Source organism: Poecilia latipinna, unplaced genomic scaffold (assembly GCF_001443285.1).
Source record: "Poecilia latipinna isolate Pla-1442-1.1 unplaced genomic scaffold, P_latipinna-1.0 Scaffold1116, whole genome shotgun sequence".
In the NCBI taxonomy this organism is placed as follows: Eukaryota; Metazoa; Chordata; class Actinopteri; order Cyprinodontiformes; family Poeciliidae; genus Poecilia; species Poecilia latipinna.
This window is the reverse complement of record NW_015113732.1, coordinates 44,346-50,306: the sequence shown is the minus strand read 5'-3', so window position 1 is coordinate 50,306 and position 5,961 is coordinate 44,346. Positions and strand designations below refer to the sequence as shown.

The 5,961-nt window shown below is 37.1% G+C and overlaps 1 protein-coding gene across 1 annotated transcript in view; it reads left to right on the top strand.

The window, feature by feature from the left end:
• Positions 1-1,812: 1,812 nt before the first annotated feature.
• The window catches only part of LOC106959763 (metallophosphoesterase domain-containing protein 1-like), a 40,872-nt gene continuing 36,723 nt past the window's right edge, over positions 1,813-5,961 (top strand). The window contains exon 1 of the mRNA XM_015052521.1: positions 1,813-2,159. The gene's annotated coding sequence lies outside the window, so the exon portion shown is untranslated. The remainder of the gene's footprint in view (positions 2,160-5,961) is intronic.

Here is a 5,961-nt window from a genome sequence, read left to right as displayed (position 1 = left end):
CTTACTTTTTTTCTTAAGTTTTCCACACAAAAAAACAACAAAAACAAAATCTGAATCAAATATAAATGAAATGAGAGAGTTGACCAAATGAAAAGGGGTCAGTTTAATGTGGGAGGAGGTGAAGCAGGATGAAGGAGCTTTAGATCTTGCATAATCCATCTCCAAATGTCAGTTATGCATTTCCAATATGTCCACCAGATGGCACTCTCGTCCTGGCGCCTGATTCAGACCGCTTCCTTTCTGAAGGTGCTTGTTATGGGAGCGTGACTTTGAGTTTCAGATTGGGCTCTTCTTATTGAGCCCATTACCTGCTGCTGACCTGCTGGTTGATGGAGCAGAGGAGGTGATGTACTGCAATTGTGTGATTTGGCTGATTATTCCTGTAACTGTTCAGAAACGCTTTGCTTCAGACTTGGTGTTTCCATCTGAGCTCAGAATAAAATTATTTTTAACTCGTTCTGCAAAAAAAACTAACTACCATATGACAGGAGAATGCACAACAGTAATTATTAAATGTTATTGTAAAAAGTTTATTGCATTGGTTGAAAGTCCATGTTGAATTTTTGAAGCTTAAACTAGAATATAAAGTTCATTTTCATGATTCTGGCTTGCAGTTAATGTAAACCTAATATTCAGTTTATCTGAAACTTACAATGCTACATCAGACAAACAGACAATAATGTGTTAACATAAATGTTTGCCTGCTTTGTTAATGGTTTATTCACCACAAAAAAGGAAACTAAACTTGTTCTAAAATGGTGGTGTGACAGTATTGGTATGAGAAAGCAGGCTATGTGAAGCAAGCCAAGGCAGTTGCATTTATAGACGTTTACAGTAAAAAGTAAATTATGTAAACCAAAGTGCAGAATGCTTTTACATCCAGCAATGACTGTAAATTCATGGTTTTCATTTCCATTTTTTCAGCAAAGCATTAAAATTCATGGACAGGTGTTTCTGTGCTTCATGTACACCGTTAGAATACCAGATGAAAAATATATTTAATGTTCACTTAATATAACTCCTCAGCTGCTGCGTGAAATGACTGGATCAAGCAACAACAGCATAATACTTCAGAATCCAGTAAAGATGTGATGGAATGAAATCATCCTAATCCAGCCTGTTCAGGATTATCAAGTCACTGAATTCTAACCAGAGGTGGAACAAGCCAAACAGCTGTCTGTCAGAACACCATTATTAATTAGTCAAAATGAAAACATGAAACTAAAATATCTGCAAATTGTGTGACTTGGTGATTTAGTGAAATTAACCGACTTAAAAAATGGTGAATAGGCAAATTCTCCACCAATAATTTTGATTTATTAAAATTAAAAAATTAATTAAAAAAAACGAACAGGTGAATCAGTGAATGAGGGACCAAACATGTTGTTTGTGGCTCCGTGGGAAAAGTGGACATGGAGCTTTTAATGCCTCATGTTGACGCATGCTGCCTGTCAGAGCTGTGTGTGTGTGTGTGTGTGTGTGTGTGTGTGTGTGTGTGTGTGTGTGTGTGTGTGTGTGTGTGCTGGAGGAACTGATGCTGCAGGTCATTGACAAACTTTTTAATCAACTTTCAATCATTAATTGAGCTTATAGGGTCAATTGGAATGTATATGACTGAATTGAAATGATTTTTATCACGTGCCTTGAGAAGTGAATTGGTGTTCTATAATTGAGTCCGTCTGTTTTGCATGATTCCATCCAAATGCAACTAATGGAGTTCAGATTGCAACCCAGTTGTTCCCCATGTGTCCCTCTATGATGGACACTTCCTCATGGGAAGGAACTCCTCGTCAGGAACTCGGACAGAGACTGGGTGAAAATGTCCAGATATCCCAGCAGTAACATTGCTGCTGCCCTCTGTCTTCATCTCTGTGTCTGTTGGATGAACTTCAGGACTTCAGCCTGTGCTGAGTTCTGTGGAGCTGCCGCGGTCTGTCCTTCCTCCTCCTCCTGGTTCTCTTCCTCCTCCTCTTCCTCCTCCTGCTCCTCTTTATTGTGCAGCTAAATCCGTAGCGGATGTCCCTTTAACAGGCAGAGGCAGCCAGCAGCAGAGGAGAGGAAGCAGCTCTCTCCTCCTTCAAACTGACCAGCGCGTCTTTCTGGCTCCTTCCGGCCGACGCGGACCAGAGCATCCAATCTGCAGCTCTCCTCCACAAGCGGTACGTTTCTTCAGCATCTTCCTCGCCGTGTGTAAGCCCGGGCCGTGCCCGGCAGCTCCGAGTGTCTCAGGTTGTGGAGATGTTGCGCTCCATGTCTTAGTATATTGTTTTATTCACGTGTCTTTGTGGGATTCTGCGCTGGACTTGAGCGCTTTTCATGTGCAATATGTAAACGGATCTAAAGCTCGGATGTGTCAGATTTTGCTCTGAACGCTGTCCAGTCCGATCCGTCACGTGCCAAGCACAAAGACGACAGTTGGTAGGACCAAATGGTTGGAAAGTTGAAATCTAGATGAGTGAACGGCTGTGGAGGCAGGGATCTGCTGCAAAGTGAGCAGGAAGGTGATCTTTGACTAGACCAGTTCTCAAGTTGTGTTTGAACTCTGCAGGGGAAGCAATACTTAAACTGAGAGGAGCAGAATTAGATGGACATGAGATTAAAAAGAAAAACAAAGTACAGGTCTATTTAGAATAAATACAGGCGTGTGTGTTAAACAGAGATCACTTTACAGTTTCTCTGATATTACTTATAGATGTTTTAGTAAAATAGCCATTTCTTTTTAATTTGATGAAAAAGTAATCATTAAATAATTTCAAATATTTATTTGGAATATGACCTCATATAATGCGAAGAGATATTCAGTCTTTGAAACACACCAGTGATGTTTCAGAAATCAGTGTGTGGAGGAATAATCCAGATTTTCGTCCTCTTCTCTCCTAATCGCTCAGCAGATCCATAGATGTAGAAAATGTTGGATTATTTTTCCAGAACCGGATTTTTTCCACTTTGGATATTTGTTTTTTTTTTTTAGTCTATTTGTTTGATTTTATAAATATATTGTCACTTCCTAACTATTCCATGTAGAGTTACTGCTCTTGATTTATTTTATTTTATTTTATTTCTTTTGTGTACGCATGCAATAGGAAAAAGTGATCAACCAGAAACAACATACATTATTATTTCATTTAACTAATATACAAATTAAGATTTGAAAAAATTGAGAAACTCATAACAAAGAGAAGCAGTAGCTCTGACGAGCCGTTTACTGACAATTTACTCAGAGGAAACATGCAAACCGATGGAAATATTATACAAATGATTTAAAACATTTATAACTAGTGAAAAATAAAAGCATCAAATCAAACAGATGAAGAAAGCAGTCAGAAAGGAGTTCTGACCAGAACTGGACTTACATCAGAGACAATCAGACAAGTTAGAAAACTTCTAATCTGGCCTTTTCATACTCAGTAATAATCCCAATATATAAAACTTGCAAATCTAAAATTATTAAAAACATTTGCAATCAATATAGATATCCATCAGTTTCAGCTGTGAAATATCTTGATCTGTGAAAAAACGTTCACGCTTATTTCTTTAGATGATAAAAACTAGGTTTAAAAAAAAAACAACAAACCACAGTTATGTTTAATCAGAATCTGAAGCAGCATAATTACTACTGACACTTAGGTAAACGGACATTTTGTGGATATTAGTAGATATTTAATTTAACAATTCTGCAATATTTCACAATTTTATATTAGCTTTGAAGTCAGTGTTTATATACTTTTTAATTCTCTTATATATAAATACATATTCACACACACACACACACACACACACACACACACACACACACACACATATATATATATATATATATATATATAATTTTTTTTAATTTATTTTATTATCCTGAAAGTAAGTAAGTTTTTGGTTTTTCTCTTGTTTGTTTTAAGTTCTGATATTTGAGGTGATCAAAGAAATTAACTCATTTGTTTGACAGCAGTGAGAACACACAGGAAGCTGAAATAAGTGTGTGGATCAGAGTTCTGAATCAAACAGCAGCCGAGCGTAAAACAAAGAGAAGAAGATTAGTTCTTTCATTAATAAGGCGCTGCAGGACTCTGCCGAAAACACACACATTCTTGTTTCCTTCAATTCAAGGAACCATTTAAATGAGAAAATATAAAGAACATGCAGAACTAAAAAGTCAAGCAGTGAAAATAAATCATAAATGAATAACAGCGTGATAGTAGATGGGATAAAGATCTACATGCATGTTGCTAAACCCGGCTGGCAATGCACCATAGCAGGAGAAGAAGGAAGTCAGCTCTTATTATGTGTTTCTATTACAAGGACTGCTGCAAATGATGATGAAAAGAAAAGAGTAACAACAATACTGCTTCGTTTATTATCACAGCAGCACTGTCAGTCAACTTTATCAGCTTAGTTGCTGCTTTCTCAGGTCTTCTACAGCACAGTTCCGTTTCAAACCTACAGGCAGTTTGATTTATTCTGCTGTATTTTTTCTGTTTTGGTGATATTCTCCCATCATGAATTCAGCAGCTGCTTTGTTTTCATTACTGCCATAAAAACAGATCAAAAGTACCTGCATTTAACTTAGAACTCATTAAGATTTTGATTCAAGGATGCATGTAAAGAGTGAGAACAAACAGGTGTGTGTCACATATTGTTGCCATGGTACTGAAAATATTAGCTATTGTTTAGATTAATGTGGGAAGCCTAATTTTATCTGAGGTATTGAAAATGAGTGTCATCAGGTTCCTGCTGGAGGGAACCCCAGGTTGTTAATTCCACCTCAACAGTCAGCTGGTTACATTAACTACACAAACTGTGTCTCTCATGGCTTCTTTATGATGTCGAGTTCAAAACAGCATTCCTTTAGAGGGGCAACGGGTGGCTTTCTTCTGATAACCAAACCATCGCTCTGGGTGTTTTTTGCTACCAGAAACAGTTTCAAACAGAACGCTTTGCTTTTATAACTCCATAACATCTGTTCTGAGACTGAGGCTTTTTTTCAGAATATGTTTCTAAATAGTCATCAGTTGTGAAGCAATGCCGTCCACATTGTCTTCCCAGCTCTTTCTGACTGCGTCCCCTTCCACTGGCGGCTGCCATCATCATTAATGTGCTTTTGTTGATGTCATTTTTATCATGGCTCCATATTGTGGTCTGTAAGTTCAGGCAGGGAGCTTTTTCACTTTCTATCATAATATTAATAAGGATGAGGATGGCAGAATCAACCTGACCAGGCATCCTTTCCTGCTGAAAGGAGCGCAGGTTTGCTCTCTCTCCTGTTTTAAGGAATGAAAACAGACCTTTCTGAAATGATGCAGAACCCAGATTTGATTGGTTTAAGATGGAAAATCAGCTTGTCTTCTCTTTTAAAAGAGGCAAATTATAAAATTTAAATTTTTCTACCTGAATGAATAATCATTTAGGTAGAAAAATGTAACTTTTGCAAGGGAGATGCGATCACCTCAGCTGTGTTATCGCCGTGAGAACCTGTGTCTACATAGGAAACAAACACAGTGACACAGCTCTGCTATCGAAAGACTTGAAGGTATGGATCATCTTAGTAGTGTTAAATGTTAATTTAAGAAAATATTTTCGAAAGTGTTAAAGAATGAGCGCTCACTCTGGGTCACATTCATCAGACAAATGAAGCTCTTCACAATCCTAATGTGTTAATCCATATTTAAAGTCAGAATATAAATTACAAATTTAACTTATTTGTAATTTTTCATTGTGAACTGCATTTCTGATAAATGATCCTGTAATAAAGACACATTTTCCTTAAAGATATAAACCTGCTAATAATATTAGAGATGTATTAATTTTTATTGCTTGTAGTCATAATTCTCAGCTTCACTTTGCAGATTTTTTTAGATAATTTTGGTCACCTCTGAATAACGGGGGTGTAATAAATGGTAAATGGACGGATTCTATACAGAACTCTTCTACACAGTAAAAAATGCTGGGTTATTTTCATAACCCAAT